Below are 18284 nucleotides of genomic sequence, written 5' to 3'. Positions count from 1 at the left end.
CCCACCAACAGGGGCTCCAGGAGAGAATGGGAGAGGAATCTTCTGTGTCTCCAAGCAAAGATGTGAAGAAGACAGAAGCTGTTTTGGTCATAAGGGAGGGTAAGTCTGGTGTAAGGGTGTCACTTGATCTCTGTCCTGGGGCTGTTATGAGATTGTACATGGGATTGGGACATCTGCTTCCTGATGGATTTTACTTGGAATTTCCAATGTCAGTTGGGCTAGAAATAGTATAAATGTCAGGCACACAATTCATAAGTTTGGGTTCTGAAATCCTTTCAGGAAGGTAGAAAATAAAATATGCAACTCTTTGTCCTACCCAGGGGCAAAAACATCCCTGGAAAGTTACTTTCATTTTTAGATGGACTTGGGCCTACAACTCTGTCCACAGCCTCAATTTTGGTCCCTTTTGAGTCTTTTTCTTTCTTTTCATATGGACTTCCATAAAATGGAAAGGAATTACACACACACACATGCATACATACACACACATGCATGTGTGTATATGTATCAATATAATTCATAGCTTCATTTATTTCAAGGAACAGTATAAAACATATGAGCCAAAACAGGATGAGCTGTTCATCGATGAAACATTTACTGAGTACCTGCTGTGTGTCTGATACTGTATTAGGTGATGTGATGTCAAAGATAAAAATATATGGTTTTTACTTCCCCAGTGTCCTCCATGCAATACTTCTGTTCTAAAAAAGTGTAAAGAATAGTCTTATGAGAGACTCACAATATTATTGAGGCTGCCAGTGTTTCCTTTAATTCCTATTTTTTAAATATATGAATCACTGACATATACCAAATGCTTAGTCTTTCTTAGTGTTTCCCTTCAGTACAGAAAAGTTAAGGGAAAAACTTTAGAAGCATGAGACTCAGACTCAGCTACCATGGGACTCAGACCCCAAAGTGGGCAGTATTCTGGAAATGGTAAATCCACTTATAACAGGGAGCAGTTTTCCTGGGACATTTTCACCCCTGGAAAGGACAAATTCGGCAGAATTCCCTCACTCTCAGTTGTTTTTCTAAATTCTTTTCTATGTACTGAATACATTTAGACCTCACAATAATGCTAGGAAGTATTATTTCTGCTCTCATTTTATAGATGAGAAAACTGGTACAGAGAATGGATTAGTAACTTGTCCCAAGATTACATGTTATGTGTCGGCCAGGATCCAAACAAAGATGGCCAGTCTCCAGGATCTGCACTGTTAACCAACTCTCTCTACATCTGTGGTCTTCAGTGAGGGAGAAGGGGAGTCCATAACAAGAAACACCCCCCCCACCCCATTTTAGAATTTTATTTCCATTCAACTATCAGTAATTGAGAAATCAGCATAACCAGTCTGTGATTTAGACACCAGGGACCCAGAATTCTCAAGAACTTACTATGGAGTAGGGGAGATGGACATATCTGCAGATAGTTATTGTGAAGGGCAGAAAGCAACCAGTGCTGTGGGAGGCTAAGAGAAGATTCCCATCAGTACAAAGGAGGAAGCCCAAGAGGAAGCAACCTGTTCTGATTTTAGTGGGTGGAATATCTCACCAGAAATGACTGTTAGTTCTATGTTAAATAGAATTTTCATTGCCCATCTTATTTGGAATGGGCAATTCTTGATTCTTTCCTTGTTGAAAGAATTTCTTTTTTGCCTCATTATTTGGGGCTAACCAATGTCTATCAACCATCAGTGGATATTTAGACATGTGCATGGGTGGATGTTTCTGTCCTCAACCTGACAGCCCCCACTTTATTCAGCTGTCTTCATTCAACTCTCAGTGTCTCAGGACACACATTGTTGGGTAACTGTGAACTGACTTCTTTGACTTACGCACTGACCTTGAGCTCTTTTGGGGTAGAGGGAAAGCCTTCTGGCTGGCAGCCTTAGACCTGTCTTGGAGTCAGACACTGACATACTGAAAAATAAATGTATGTGAAATGAATGAAATGCAAACAACTGACCCTAGGAATAGGGGGAAAAAAACCCACCACCTATTTATCATAGTTCAGTTCAGCTAAGTCACTGAGTCGTGCCCAACTCTTTGAGACCCCATGGACTGTAGCACGCCAGGCTTCCCTGTCCATCACCAACTCCTGGAGCTTGCTCAAACTCATGTCCATTGAGTTGGTGATGCCATCCAACCATCTCACCCTCTGTCATCACTTTTCCTGCCTTCAATCTTTATCATATTGCCCCATCCAATACACTTTTGACCCTCTTAATGAGGACAGAAGCTGTTCATTAAATAAATTAAGCATTAAGTTGAGAACACGAATGTCAATATAGACACAGACTGTTAATTTACTGGTCACTGATGCATCCAGTGCTCAGAGGACCTCAGTGACTGTACCTCCATTAAACAGCAGGTGATTGAAACATGGCTGAAAGGGACGAGGCCAACATGGAGCTCACACAATTTGATAGAATTATCCAAAATGAGATCCTCTTCCCCTTTGAAAAATGGGTGCTCCTTGGCATCAAACTTTGAAACTATCTAAGTGATTAGACCTATCTGTTCCCATTTGACTGTTTTATTTCGATTTTAAAATAGATTGTACCATTTCTTACTTATAATTTGGCCTAATGTTTCCTTGAAATAAGAGGGTGATAAAGAAAGGGAGAAGAAATCTTTGATCATTCGTCATGCTATGGAAAATCTGACAGTGGCTTCAATTAACAGATGGGACCCCAGAGAATTTCTCAGGCTGATCTTCCCCCAGTGCTCTGTCTAATTGAGTAGTGGAAAATAGCCTTAGCAGCGACCTGGATAGCTGCCGAATGAAGCCATCGCCGTTTCACTGAGGCTAAAATCTCTGTCATGCTCCAGGCTTTTTTTTTTTTTTCATGCTGATCTGGCAGGCTACTGAAGCATAGCAGTCAAAGGATGATGGCATTAGTGAGATGCAGTGGAAAAAGCGCTGGAATGGAACCTGAGAGGCTCAGCCAGCACTGAGATCTTAAAGGAGGCTCTGTCCCTTCTTTCCCTGTCTGGCCTCAGTTTCCACGTTTATAGCATCATCGGTTGGAATAGATGATTTTCTGGGTCTTTCTCAACTCTGACATTTAGTAAGTCTTTCTTGCCTTTTCTTCAAAAGGACCTTAAAAGGATAGTTTGGAAAACCCTTGCTTGGGGCATGCTGCTGCTACTGAACCTGCTGCTAAGTTGCTTCAGTCGTGTCCGACTCTGTGCGACCCCATAGACGGCAGCCCACCAGGCTCCCCCGTCCCTGGGATTCTCCAGGCAAGAATACTGGAGTGGGTTGCCATTTTCTTCTCCAATGCATGAAAGGGAAAAGAGAAAGTAAAGTTGCCCAGTCGTGTCCAACTCCTAGCGACACCATGGACTGTAGCCCACCAGGCTCCTCCGTCCATGGGATTCTCCAGGCAAGAGAGGGAGTGGGGTGCCATTGCCTTCTTCATACTTGGGGCATACACAACTGCTATCCTACAAATGGAATTTTCATAAGTGTGTTTGACAAATGGAGGCAGGGTGAGACCAGTGGGGAGGACAGACTATGAGAATATCTTTGCAAACGCATCTGGGAAACTCTTCATCCTCCTTCCCCCTCCCATGCCTATCTATCTCCCACAACTGCTGCAGGGATCTACCTAAAACACTAAGTGATTAACACCTGTTTTTCTTCTGATTAATGCATTCCACAAGAGTAGGGACCACATTGGTTTTGTCCAGTGACGTATCTTGTAGCTCTGTCCTAGCACAATGCCTTGCCTAGAATAGATGCTTTATTAATGTTTGTTGACTGAATAGAATGTATACATGTTTAAAACTTTTAAATGGTTAACCATATGTTTTAGTTTCCGGGTTAAATCTTAATACTTTAATTCATGAATTCCTTCATAATTTTTGCCCCAGTTATCTAGCCTCCTCTTATACAGCCCTTCTGGATATATTCTTCCCTCCAAGTATACTATAATCTCTGCAGATCTCTGAGGATATCACAATGTTGGGCATTTTTATGCCTAGTACCTGTCACGTTTCCCATGGATGCTTTTCTCCTAGTGCTCTGGTAGTTAACTAGTTCATCAAAACTCATATCAAATCCCAATTGTTCTGGAGAGTCTTCTCTGATCTTCCCCCTCCATTATGATTTATGATGTCTTTTTCAAGGTTCCCACAGCATCCAGTGTATCATGCTATAGTTATTACCATCCATAACACATTCTCTAGAATATGTTAATGCTCATTTAATGGTTTTTAAAGGAATGATTCAGTGAGTTAAGCTCTAAGCCTCCATTTCAGACCCATACCGTGTCTGTGCTTTCTCCTTTTCAGTCATTCGTGAGGTCTCAGAACCTCAATCTGCTCCCTGGTCTTGGGGTTCTTCCACCCCTCAAAACTTGGCTAAGATGTAGAAGTCCATTTTTTCAGTTTAGTCCTTTATGTTGTCTCAGTGAAAATTCCACAGACCCTTTTTGTTTCATGTGTTGATTGCTTCATGGAAATACATGATAAAAATAACAAGCTGATTCTAGAAGTTTAGGAAGTTTTTGCAGTTGCTTTCTTTTCCTGCCTTCTTCATCCCTTTCTGTGATGATACTGGAATCTCAGCTAAACTTCTGCCCTCTGATTTATGCTCAGAGTTGGAGTTCCCTAATCATTTTAATTCCTTTGATTTAATCTTCAGATTTCTTCTTCTTGTTATTGTTCAGTTGCTAAGTTGTGTCTGACTTTTTGTGACCCTTGAACTGCAGCACACCAGGCTCTCCTGTCCTCTACCATCTCCTGGAGTTTGCTCAAACTCATGTCCATTGAGTTGGTGATGCCATCCAACCATTTCGTCCTCTGTCTCCCCCTTCTCCTTTTGCGTTCAATCTTTCTGATCATTAGGGTCTTTTCTGATGAGCTGGCTCTTCGAATCAGGTGACCAAAGAATTGGAGCTTCAGCATCAGATATCTTATGAACCCCATGTTTTATGATTGAACCCCTCTTGGGTCTGAGGATTTGGTTAAGGCAATCTATTGCTACATAGCAAATTAACCCTAAACTTAGCAACTGAAAATAAAAAATATTTATTTCTCACATTAATAATAGTAAATATAAATATTTATTATTTCTGAAGGCTATTCATTCAGAAGTGGCTTGGTTGTGTGGTTTTGGTTCAGGATATCTCATGGGCTCTCAAGCTATTGTCTGGGCTGTAGCCTTAACTGAAGACTTGACTGAAGGAGGGTCTTCATTCCCAACGTCATTCCCATGGTTGTTGGAAAGCCTCAGTTCTTGCAGTCTCCGAGGCTGAGGTTCTCACTTCCTCACTGGCTGTTGACTGGAGGCTTCTTCAGTCCCCTTCCTTGCAGGCCTTTCCATTGGGCAGCTCAAAACACAGCAGCTAGCTTCCTTGGAACTGACAAATCATTACTTCTGCCATATGCTGCTGGTCAAAAAGACCAAGTCCTTGTAGAATGTGGGAGGGGACAGCAGAAGAGCATGAATAACAAGAGGTTGGGACTTTTTGTCTGTAATGGAAAATAGCATTTCTGAGAACTTCCAAGCTGGCTGGGGCTCAGTCCAGATGGCCTCTGGTCTATTTGGGAATGATTTTCTCTATGCATTTCTTTATTGATGTTTTGGGATTTTAATCCAAACACTTTTTACCATTTTAGATACATCATTTCAGCTGATGTAGCTTTTGACTCTTTGGAAGAAATATGAGCATCCCATACAATTAAGAGTGTAGAATGCAGTCTTGGCCTTAAGCCATCATATTTCCTAGGCTCCAAATGGCAAATTAGAATAAAAGTTTCTAATTTTTGCTTTATAAGCATGGCATTATTTTCAGCACATTGACGGCAGGTGTCAGGAGGGCACAGGAGTGCCTAAGGCATGCTGACATGATAGATTTAAAAAATAAAATCACCTGCTTTGTGGTTATTTCCACTGCTTATATATTATACTTCTGTGTTATTCACATAAGTGAGTTTCCAATTAGTTAGAAGTCATTAAGAAAAGACAATCAATGCTGTTGTTCTCAGAACTTAGTAGATAAATTGACATGACAGAAACATTTCCCAGGGAACATATTTTGAGGTCAAAGGATCAGATTATGTTGTCATGAAGTGAGCATACAAACATGCAAGGTCTCCTGGTCCGTGTAGTCCTGCACTTTTCACAGCTCAGCTACTGGACAGTGGTTTTCAAAATTACACATGTAGAGTTCAGGTGGGTGGATAGGGTAGGGGGAAGAGGTCATGGTTAAGGCCAGCCCTGCACAAGGAAGTTTTCAAACCCTCCTTTCTTCCCTTTCTGCAAGCAGAGTAGCTGTATAATTTTTTTTTAACTGGTTTCCACATAGCAACAATTTCAATTTGAGAAAAGATTTAGCAGCTTGAAAAAGAAGGGAAGCTACAAACTTCCAGCCTGGGAGATAATAATTGAAGCATCTTGGGAGGATATCTCTGAGTTGGTGAGACTTTTTTGGTAACCAAGAGAGTGATCAGAGAGAGAAAATGGTTCTTCAAAATTCTCCTTTGAGGAAACCGAATCTTTTTTGTATTATGTTGCTTCTTTCAAAATGCTGGCACAGCAAAGGAAACCATAAACAAAGTGGAAAGACAACCTATGGAATGGGAGGAAATATTTGCAAATGGTGTGACTGACAAGGGCTTAATTTCCAAAATATACAAACAGCTTATGCCAACAAAAAACACAGTCCAATTGAGAAATGAGCAGAAGACCTAAATAGACATTTCTCCAGAGAAGACATTCAGATGGCCAATGGGCACATGAAAACATGCTCAACATCACTAATTATAAGGGAAATGCAAACCAAGAGTACAATGAGGTATGACCTCACACCAGTCAGAATGGCCACCATTAAAAAGTCTACAAATAAGAAATGCTGGAGAAGGTGTGAAGAAATAGGAACCCTCCTACACTGTAGTGGGAATGTAAGTTGGTGCTACTAACATAATTTTGCAAATCAACTATGTGTTAATGTTAGTTTCTCAGTTGTGTCCAGCTATTTGTGACCCCATGGACTGTAACCTGCCAGGCTCCTCTGTCCATGGAATTCTCCAGGCAAGAATATTGGAATGGGTTGTCATTCCCTTCTCCAGGGGAACTTTCTGACCCAGGGACAGAATCCAGGTCTCTGTCATTGCAGGCAGATTCTTTACCATCTGAGCCACCAGGGAAGCCCATAAATCAACTATATTTCAATTTTAAAAATGCTGTTAACTGTTAAAATTACCATCAAAAGGCTCAGGATATTCTTCCAAATAATAACTCAATTTTCCAAGGGGTCCTTTGGCATTCTGAAGTCACTCAGGACTTAGTCAGGTGTGGGCTTCTCAATGGCGGTGCTGTTGACATTTTTGGCTGGATAATTTTTTGCTGTGGGGGCCACCCTATGCATTGCGCAGTGTCCAGGAGCATCCCTGGCTCCTAACCACAGGATGGCAATAGCATCTTCCCTCCTCTAAGTTCAGTTCAGTTCAGTCACTCAGTCGTGTCTGACTCTTTGTGACCCCACGACTGCAGTACTTCAGGCTTCCCTGTTCACCACCAACTCCTGAAGCTTGCTCAAACTCATGTCCATCGAGTCAGTGATGTCATCCTACCATCTCATCCTCTGTATCCCCTTCTCCTCCTGCCCTTGATCTTTCCCAGCATCAGGGTCTTTTCCAATGAGTTAGTTCTTCGAATCAGGTAGCCAAAGTATTGGAGTTTCAGCTTCAGCATCAGTCCTTCCAATGAATATTCAGGACTGATTTCCTTCAGGATAGACTGGTTGGATCTCCTTGCAGTCCAAGGGAGTCTCAAGAGTCTTCTCCAACACCATAGTTCAAAAGCATCAATTTTTAGTGCTCAGCCTTCTTTATAGTCCAACTCTCACATCCATACAGGACCACTAGAAAAACCATAGCTTTGAGTAGATGGACCTTTGTTGACAAAGTAATGTCTCTGCTTTTTAATATGCTGTTTAGGTTGATCATAGCTTTTCTTCCAAGGAGCAAGCATCTTTTAATTTCTTGGCTGCAGTCACCATCTGCAGTGATTTTGGAGCCCCCAAAAATGTCTCTCACTGTTTCCATTGTTTTCCCATCTGTTTGCCATGAAGTGATGGGACCAGATGCCATGATCTTAGTTTTCTGAATGTTGAGTTTTAAGCCAACTTTTCACTCTCCTCTTTCACTTTGATCAAGAGGCTTTTTAGTTCTTCTTCACTTTCTGCCATAAGGTTGGTGTCATCTGTGTATCTGAGGTTATTGATATTTTTCCTGGCAATCTTGATTCCAGCTTGTGCTTCATCGAGCCTGGCATTTCACACGATGTATTCTGCATATAAGTTAAAAAAGCAGGGTGACAATATACAGCCTTGACATATTCCTTTCCCAATTTGGAACAAATCTGTTGTTCCATGTCTGGTTCTAACTGTTGCTTCTTGACCTGCATGCAGATTTCTCAGGAGGCAGGTAAGGTGGTGTGGTATCTCATCTCTTTAAGAATTTTCCACAGTTTGTTGTGATCCACACAGTCAAAGGCTTTGGCATAGTCAATAAAGCAGAAGTAGATGTTTTTCTGGAACTCTGTTGCTTTTTCGATGATCCAACAGATGTTGGCAATTTGATTTCTAGTTCCTCTGCCTTTTCTAAATCCAGCTTGAGCATCTAGAAGTTCTTGGTTCACATACTGTTGAAGCCTGGCTTGAAAAATTTTGAGCATTACTTTGTTAGCAAGTGAGATGAGTGCAATTGTGCAGTAGTTTTAACATCCTTTGGCATTGCCTTTCTTTGGGAATGGAATGAAAAGTGACTTTTTCCAGTCCTGTGGCCACTGATGAGTTTTCCAAATTTGCTGACATATTGAGTGCAGCACTTTCACGGCATCATCTTTTAGGATTTGGAATAGCTTGACTGGAATTCCATCAGCTCCACTAGCTTTGTTCATAGTGATGCTTTCTGAGCCCACTTGACTTTCCATTTGAGGATGTCTGGCTCTATTTAGGTGGGTGATCACACCATTGTGGTTATCTGGGTCATGAAGATCTTTTTTTTTTTGTATAGTTCTTCTGTGTGTTCTTGCCAGCTCTTCTTAATCTCTTCTGCTTCTGTTAGGTCCATACCCTTTCTGTCCTTTTTTGTGCCTATCTTTGCATGAAATGTTCCCTTGGTACCTTCCTACCCCAAGAGTACAATCAAATATGTCTCCAAACTTTGGCTAATATCCCTGGGGAGGGGACAAAATCACTCCTAGCTGAGAACCGCTGATCTGGTGAGTACAGTGAATGACCAAGTTGATAGTGCCATTTTGGGCCCCCAGTTGAGGTTGAGTATGAAGCACTGTCACTGCTTTTCATGTGGACTCTGAAGGTATTCTCCAAAGAGAGGTGCCAAGATATTTGGAATCTAGTTCTGGCTTCAAGCAAAAAAGTCTTTCATCTCCCAACATAACTTCTTGGAAGGTAGGAGACTCCTTCAGTTGTACCAGTTCTGAAACGTTTGTTATAAACCAAGCCTGGTTCATTACAGCTTGGTCTTGTTCTCAATCCAGTTGCATCTCTCACTCAAGGAGAAGCCAAAATGGGAAAAGAAAGGTATCGTGGCTTCAGACTTCACTCTCACCTGAAAAGCAGTGACGGTGATTCACACTCAACCTCAATGGGGGCCAAATGTCATTGTCACCTTGGCCGTTCACTGTACCCATCAGCTCAGTGGTTCTCAGCTAGGAGTGATTTTTGCCCCCTTCCCAGGGCTTGCCAAAGTCTGGAGACGTAGTTGATCTGCCTGATAGTTCTTTTAGTAAAAGTTGGGAAGGAAGAGCTGGGGAGAAATTCTATTTTGAAGTCAGGCTTTGGAGATCTCAGCAAGTATTTGTGGTGGAGTAGAGATTCCTACCTTGAGCTTGCTCCTGGACATTCCTAGATAGCACCACTGCATTCTCTTCTTGTCAGTTAATCATAATATGTATTTTGTTTGCTTACCTGACACTTTACAAAATTTGCATTTCCCTCCTGCCTGTCTCCAGGCACGATAAGAGCAGCAAAAAGAATAACAAAACAAAAGCTTTTTTTGAAAAGAATTTGCCCCTAATTGATTGCAGCTGTAGCAGCCAAAGCCACCAAGGAAAAAGCCTGGCCTTTGGCTCTGCCCACGGGAAGCGGCCACGTGCTGACCTGTGATCAGTTACCTCGGGGGCACTGAGGGTCGAGGGGTGTCTGTTTGAAATTTCCTGTCACAACAGTGTCATTTGCAGACACGGCCAGAGAGGAAACGGGGATGGCAAGGGCTTTCTTCATCAGATGCCTCCTCTGATAGTTTTTGCAGAGAGGTTGTAGAAAAGGAGGTGATTGCAGGAGTCCAAACAGCATGTGCTTCTGAGGCTGGGCTGTCCTTGGAGGGGAGGCCCCTGTTTCCTCCGTGGGTCCCAAAGGCAAGAGCAGAAGCTCCAATAGAAAGATGCAGCCTAAGAGCCCTTTTGGAGTCCTCAGTTTTACTGAGGTGACAAATAAATAGAAAAGTAGGTTTGTATTGGTTGGATGCTGCCAGTGGAAAGCATTGTATAAATGTCTAGAAGAATAAACTGAAACGTATTTTCAGGTGATCTTTGTTATGAGTTAGTGTCTTCATGTATGGATGTGAGAGTTGGACCATAAAGAAAGCTGAGCGCAGAAGAACTGATGCTTTTGAACTGTGGTGTTGGAGAAGACTCTTGAGAGTCCCTTGGACTGCAAGGAGATCCAACCAGTCCATCCTAAAGGAGATCAGTCCTGGGTGTTCATTGGAAGGACTGATGCTGAAGCTGAAACTCCAATCCTTTGGCCACCTGATGCAAAGAGCTGACTCACTGGAAAAGACCCTGATGTTGGGAAAGATTGAGGGCAGGAGGAGAAGGGGATGACAGAGAATGAGATGGTTGGATGGCATCACTGACTCAATGGACATGACATGGGTTTGGGTGGACTCTGGGAGTTGGTGATGGACAGGGCGGCCTGGCGTACTGTGGTTCATGGGGTCGCAAAGAGTCGGACATGACTGAGCAACTGAACTGAACTGAATGTCATCAGAAATAGGGTTGGTAATGATGGAGACTGGTATGCCTGATAGGAAATAGAATGAAACAACCTATGGAAGTAAGCAGAGCTTGGCACCTAATAAACAGTGGATAAAATGATAAAAGGGCTACCCTGGCGGCCCAGTGTTAAAGAATTTGCCTGCCAGTGCAGGAAATGCAGGCTTGGTCCCTGGGTTGGGAAGATCCCCTGGAGAAGGAAATGGCAACCCACTCTGGTATTCTTGCCTGGGAAATCCCATGAGTAGAGGATCTTGGCTGGCTACAGTCCATAGGTCCCAAAGAGTTGGACATGACTTAGTGACTAAAACAACAGAAGAGATAAAAATAATGATTGTCATTGTTATTAATTACAGAGGGGCTATTACATGTCCCTATAGAGATCCATAGTAAAGGAGAGAACCGAGAGAAAGATGGAGATAATTTAGGCTTTCAGGCTAATTGTGGCCTCGGTTACTTGCTTTAGGCAAGTGTTTGATTATCTGGGTAATTCTCTGCCCTTGTATTAGTTTCTTTTGGCTGCTGTAACAAACTACCACAGACTGAGTGGCTTAGAACAACAGAAATTTTATTCTCTCAGTTCTGGAAGCCAGAAGTAAAAAATCAATGTGTCAGCAAAGGCCATGTTCCCTCTCATTTACCCCCAGAGCAAATCCTGTTGAAATAGAAGTGTCCTCAAGGGCAGAAGAGAAGCCTGTTGGAGGCAGGGAAGGCTGGGGTTAGGGTGGTGCTACCGGGCGAGATGTCCTAACAACAGCATTAACTTGCAGTTGTGAGACAAAAAAAATTCTTCCCTGTGGAAGAGAAGGGGTGAATTGAGAGACTGTGAGTAGAGATGGTGGGGCTTATTCACAGATCATGTATAGGGGCTGAAGGCCAGAGAGGGGCTGGTGATGACTGATATCTTGCTTGAGAGACAGGTGGTGTGATGGACAGCTGTGAGGGACCTGGGATGGTAACCATGCTGGGAGGGCAGTTGGTGAATTTGCTTTTAAAGAGTGGATTCTGGTCTCATTCAACTGTAGGAAGCTCCTCCCTCATCTGTAGAATTACCACGACTTACCACCATCAATGCCAATTTTACATATGGCTTCACCATTACATGTGTTTATGTGTGTGTGTGTAGTTGGGTCATGTGTCAGAGTTTCACGTCTCTAAAATGCCAGTGGTTAGAAAAGAAAAACTCCTTGTAGTCTGTTTTGGATGGTTCTGTAGAGCAATTTGTACCAATCATTTAGAGTGATGTGTGGAACTCCAAATGATTTATTATTTGCAAAGGTAGGAAAATATACAACTTCGTTTGCTTAGTCAATAATTAGTGAATAATCAGTTCCACCGAAGAACTTCTGTAAATTTTCAAGTACCAAATGTTTTACTTCTCAAATATCTGTTTTTCTCAGTCATTGACTGCTGTTCAACCATTTAACTGGTTAATATGAGCGCCCAACATAAATAAGTGGAGACCTTTTAACCCTTAGACTTCAAGTGACAGCTTGGACTAAACCATCAGCCTTCCACCCAAAGAAAACACAAATACGACCCTTAATAAAGTTAGACACAGACATGTTTTGAAGGTCAGGTAATTTATTTTTTTGAGGGAGAGGAAGGGTAAAGAATTAAATTTTATTAATTATATGTATATTTTCAGTCCCATTTAGTTTTGCAATACTGAAGAATTGCACAGAGTGACTAAAATTATTACAAATTGCAGAAGAGGCCTGGACATGGTAAGTTTTCTAAATTCAAGTAGTTTCTTTCTATGTTTTGGGTCTTTGTGTTCTGTCTCAAAAATGCTTTTCTCTACAATGATTTTGCACAATTTCAGTTTTTCTGATCAGATGATATTACCTAAACTATGTATGTAGTTTTTTCCTTCTCTTAGCATAATTTGGAAACACTGTCATATGAATTGATGGTCTGCACAGTCCAGGAAAATGAAATCTTGAAATAGCCTCTTGGAGGTTCAGTTTTACAAACTACAAATACTGTCTCCAGTGCATGTGTGTGTATGCACGTGTATGGTATGCACACGTGTATTTCTCTCTCTATAGTATCTGAGAGAGAAAATTTCAGCAGGAAGGCGGAAGAGTAGAAATGGAATAAAAACAACAGTTGAGCTGAAGCAAGCTCCCAGAAACAGCTTGCCTCATCAGGGAGATGTTTTCTTGTCATTTCCTCAGTTCAGTATTGAAATGCTCCACTGTTCTCATGGGACTGAATTTTAATTGAATAGACACTTTGGTTGGAAATCGTTCTCCCCCAGTCATGCAGATTCGCCTTCTCTCAGCATCATCGCTCCTCCTTTCTCCAAGTGAGTCATGAGAATTGTAGGGTGCGAGTCCACACTTGGTTGAGCGGAAGAGTCAGTCAGGAAGTGATGCAAAAGCCTCTTCGGAAGAGTCAGTCAGAAAGTGATGTGATGGGCTCTTCGTCCTGAAAGGAGAAGCATTTCCAGGTAGGAGAGAGGACTGATGAGTTAAAATGAGGGGGTGTACGTGGTTTGTATTTGTTTCCTGGCATTACCTCAAAGAGAATATCACTCCGAAGAGCCCAAAGAGGGGGCAGGCCCCCTGGGCGATTGCTCAGGGTGTTAAGACATCACCAGACACAGTAGAAATAGCGGCCCAATTCACAGGTCATTATAAGGGGCCAGAGAAGCAGACAGCGTCCCCAGTGGAACTTGGAGAATAAAACATCTTCCAATGTTGGCTCTACTCCGCTAAATAGATAAAGACTTGAAAGAATATCAGCCTGAAGTGACTCCAGGCTGCTAGGCTGTCTGGTGTTGCTCACGTGACTGGCACCACTCTGGCCAGAGCCACTCAGGGTGCTCACGTGCCCCTCTGACCGCTGCCCGTCACAGGCCGCAGCGGCCCGAGTGTTTCCAGAGCAGGAGATGTGGCGGGAAGGCCCATCTTGGTTATGCACCCAACTCTTGGCCCTAGTCCCCACCTCCGAGATGTTAATAATTTAAAATTATTTTCCCATTAAACATCAATGATTAATATGCTCTTTTCTCCAAGTCTGTTTCATTTTTTCTGCCTAGAATCACTGACCATCTTTTCCTTCTTTCTACGGTCACATTCTGTGTTTGTGATGCTGGTCTGGTCCCTAGCTTCTCTCTCACCCATTTCTCTTAACTCCATCCTTCCATCCTCCAGCCCCGCCCTCTCAACCTCCCCTCCTCCAGGGTGACTGCTTCACCTATGTCCCGCCCGTGCAGAGCACAAGCTCGGCTTTGGAGTGGCGCTTGGCTGGCAGACTGTAATCAGGGTTACATTTTAAAAGAACTATTTCCACATTTTGATAAGAAGCTGCTAAAGTAAAAGGGTGAGTTGTAATTGTAAATTTTTATCTCTCTGGCTGTTGAGCTCTATGGAATCTTACATAGAACTATGAACAAATATTTCCATTGTAACAGCTTAGAAATAGTCTCAAATTGGTCACAGTAAGAAAAGCAAGATGCATATGAGTGATTATAGAACTCCTACTAAATTCCAGGTAAGTTTGACCTGCTTTGGGACATTGGAAAGGGCCTGCCATCCACTGAGTGAGGTCTCTGTTTCAGACCTCTGTCTTTCTCAGCTTCAAGTTAGATTTCAAAGCAAGCATCACATTCTAGGTCAGACTGATTTAAAGATGCAAATGACCAGAACCTTCCCCAAAATGTTACATGATAATAAACTTAAAGGTTAGCTGTGGTCTATACACTTAAATATTCCTGGAAAACTCTTACAGGTGTGTATCAGATCCATGAATAGAAAGAAATGAACAATTACTGAGTTATTATGACTTAGGAGTTTATACATATTATTTTGTGTTGGTTGGTCACTAAGCTGTGTCCAACCCTTTGTGACTCCATGGACTGCAGCACGCTAGGCTTTCCTGTCCTTCACCATCTCCTGGAGTTTGCTCAAACTCATGTCCATTGAGTCAGTGATGCCATCAAACCATCTCATCCTCTGTCACCCCCTTCTCCTCTTGCCCTCAATCTTTCCCAGCATCAGGGTCTTTATCAAAAGCCTATGTACATGGACAAGTGTTAGTATCGGGATTAAACTGCCATAGCAAATAACTGCTATGCAGATGAAAGTGACTTAAAATAGATTATCCTTCCTTTATAAGAATAGTCCAGTTTGGTTCCAGGATGATGGTATAAAAAATGAGGGTGAGTGAAGGGGGTAGGACCTCTGCTTTATGCAGAGACTCAGGACCCAGGCTAATGGAAGCTCTGCCTTTTACAATGTGGGGCTTCCAGGTTTTCCTTTACTGCCAACACTGGGGGGGAGGCAGTAAACAGAGCATGAAGAAGAGTATGTGCATAGGGGTAGAGGGTTATGATTCTGGCTTAGAAATTCCACCTTATTATTCCTGTACCCATTTCAATGACCAAGACTGAGTCTCAGGGACATCCTTGACGTTAAGGTTGGCTGGCAATTGTAGCCTAGCTGAGTACCCAGGAAGCAGAGGAAATGGAACATCTGATGAATGGCTGGTAATCTTTGTCACAGGCTCTAAATGGAAGAAATGATTATTCCCCATTTTGCAGGTGAAAAAGTTTTAACTTATCCCTGATAACTCAGCTAGTCAGTGGCTGAGAAACAATTTGGGGGTGCAGGGTATCCTAGAACCTCCAAAAATTCCTATTTAAAGCCCTGTAGTAATTATAGTTGCCACTTATTGAGCCCTTTCCCTTCATGATGATACTAAGAAATAGATTTATTACCCCACAAGCACCAGTCCAGATAATTGAGGCTCAGAGCTGTTCTGTAACATGTCTAACTAGAGCAAGGTGGGACTCAGGGACAGACTCCTTTTTTTTCAGACTCCATAGCCTATCTCTGGGCTTCCCCCATGGTTCATCAGTAAAGAATCTGCCTGCAATGCAGGAGATGTGATCCCTGGGTAGGGGAGATCCCCTGGAGGAGGGCATGGCAACCCACTCCAGTATTCTTGCCTGGAGAATCCCATGGACAGAGAAACCTGGCAAGCTACAGTCCATAGGGTCACAAAGAGTCGGATCCAATTGAATCACTTGAGCACATATAGCCTATCTCCTATAGTCCATAGTCCTATAATACTTCCTGTGCCGACCCCATAGAGATTCAGCTTTGGACTCATAAGGGTAACCTGATGGAGTTTGGGGAGGGTTGGGTCTACTAAGTTAGTGTTAAACTTTCCTTAAGTACATTTTGCCCTCTCCTAAGCACAAGTTTGTTCCACTCCTGCTGTTTTAAAAATCAATTTTTTCCATCTATTCATACAGCTTTGATTGGATGTCTAAATGGCAAAACAGACCTTTACATGGAATACTATTACAGTACTACTTTCCCCCACATATTCACAGATTTATTCTGCAAAAAATATGGGATGGGGATTATCACATAAACAAGTGTTTCCTGAGCACCTTATTACAGAGGAATGCATGAGGGTGGGAAAAGTGGAAATATACTATTGAGTCCCTGTCCTTCCTAGGCTTACAGATGAGTTGGGGAGAGGGAAAATGACTATATAAAAAGATAAATGATAACACACGGTGGAGATTGCTGGGAGCCACAGGACCAGTGCCAATAATAAGTACTACAAGATGGCTGGGAGATGGTTTTTGAGCAGTGGCTAATGTGCTGGCCTCAGTCCTGGGTGATTTCATATGTTATCACATTAATCCTACAGGAATTCAATGGTGGGGAGTAATCACTGGGGACTGGGATAGTCAAGAAAGTCTTGAGAGAGGAGGTAAGACTTGAGCTGGGTTGAATTATATGGTGCTATTTCACAACAGTAATGAAAGCTGGCTGAGCTGAAACCCAGAGCATAATTTCTCACTGGCTGGCTGCTCCAGATAGTAATAGCTTCAGTGCCCTTCAGAATGGAATTTTCTGAGTCTGTGAAGATGTGTGAGGTGTGCCTGGCAGGTAAGCGTTCTTCCATTTGCCTTCCACCCATTGCTTTAATTAAATATACTGTTCTCTTGGTTACCTCTTCGGATCCTCCAGAAGTTCTGGATCATCACTTGCAGCAGCTAAAATGGGAATTATGCAGAGGGGGAAAAATGTCTCCCCACTCCCAGTTTTATTGAGAAATAATTAACATACATCACTGTATAAGTTAAAAGCAGACACTCTGATGGTTTGATTTACATATATTGTAAAATGATGACCACAGTAGGTTCAGCTAACATCCATCTCCTTGTGAATAAAATAAAAGATTTGCACTTCTTCAGTAAAAAGAAAAGACAAAAAAGGAAAACATGTTTTCCTTGTTATTAGAACTCTTGAAAAGTGAAAATGAGTCACTCAGTCGTGTCCGATTCTTTGCAATCCCATGGACTATATAGTCCATGGAATTCTCCAGGTCAGAATACTGGAATGGGTAGCATCTCCCTTCTCCAGGGGACCTTCCCAACTCAGAGACTGAACCCAGGTCTCCCGCATTGCAGGCAGATTCTTTACCAGCTGAGCCACAAGGGAAGCCCTTAGAACTCTTTCTTAGGGCTCTCTTAACAACTTTCTTGTATATCATACAGCAGTGTTAGCTGTATTCATCGTGTTGTATATTACATCCCTAATACTTATTTATATTGTAACTGGAAGTTTGTACATTTTTATCACCTTGCTCCAATTAGCCTTCCTGCCTCCCTCTGCCTTTGCTAATCATAAGACTTGTCTCTTTTCCTATGGGTTTGGTTTTTTTTTTTAATTTGTTTGTTACTTTAGATTCCACATATAAGTGAGATCATACAGTATTTGACTTTCTCTGGCTTATTTCATTTAACATAATGCCTTGAAGTTCCATCCGTATTTTTGCAAATGGTGGAATTTCCTTGCTTTTTATGGCTGAATAATATTCATTTATCCATTCACCCATCTATGGACACTTAGGTTGCTTCCATCTCTTGGCTATTGTAAACGATGCTGCCATGAACATGGAAGTGCTGGCATATTTTTAAGCTAATGCTTTCCTTTCCTTTGGTTGTATTTCCAGAAGTGGAATTACTGGGTATGTGGTAGTTCTATTTTTAATTTTTTGAGGACCCTCCTTACATTTTTTTCCCTTAGTGGCTGCACCAATTTACAAGGGCTCCCTCTTCTCCACATCCATGCCAGCATTTCTTATCTCTTGTCTTTTTGATGACAGCCATTCTAACAGTCATGAGATGATATGGTTTTAATTTGCATTTCACTGATAACTGGTGGTATTGAGCATGTTTTCATGTACTTGATGACCTTTCACATATCTTCTTTGGAGA

At 42.2% G+C, this 18284-nt stretch overlaps 1 long non-coding RNA gene across 1 annotated transcript; it reads left to right on the top strand.

Moving 5' to 3' along the window:
- Positions 1–11: 11 nt before the first annotated feature.
- On the top strand, positions 12–14331 carry LOC122426328. Its single transcript, XR_006265142.1, has 3 exons — positions 12–99; positions 12684–12762; positions 14197–14331. It is a non-coding gene; the product is annotated as an uncharacterized LOC122426328 (long non-coding RNA).
- Positions 14332–18284: the final 3953 nt, after the last annotated feature.

The sequence above is a fragment of the Cervus canadensis genome, chromosome 24, assembly GCF_019320065.1.
Source record: "Cervus canadensis isolate Bull #8, Minnesota chromosome 24, ASM1932006v1, whole genome shotgun sequence".
Taxonomy (NCBI): Eukaryota; Metazoa; Chordata; class Mammalia; order Artiodactyla; family Cervidae; genus Cervus; species Cervus canadensis.
The sequence above is the reverse complement of the archived record's forward strand: the minus strand, read 5'-3'. Positions and strand labels throughout refer to the sequence as shown.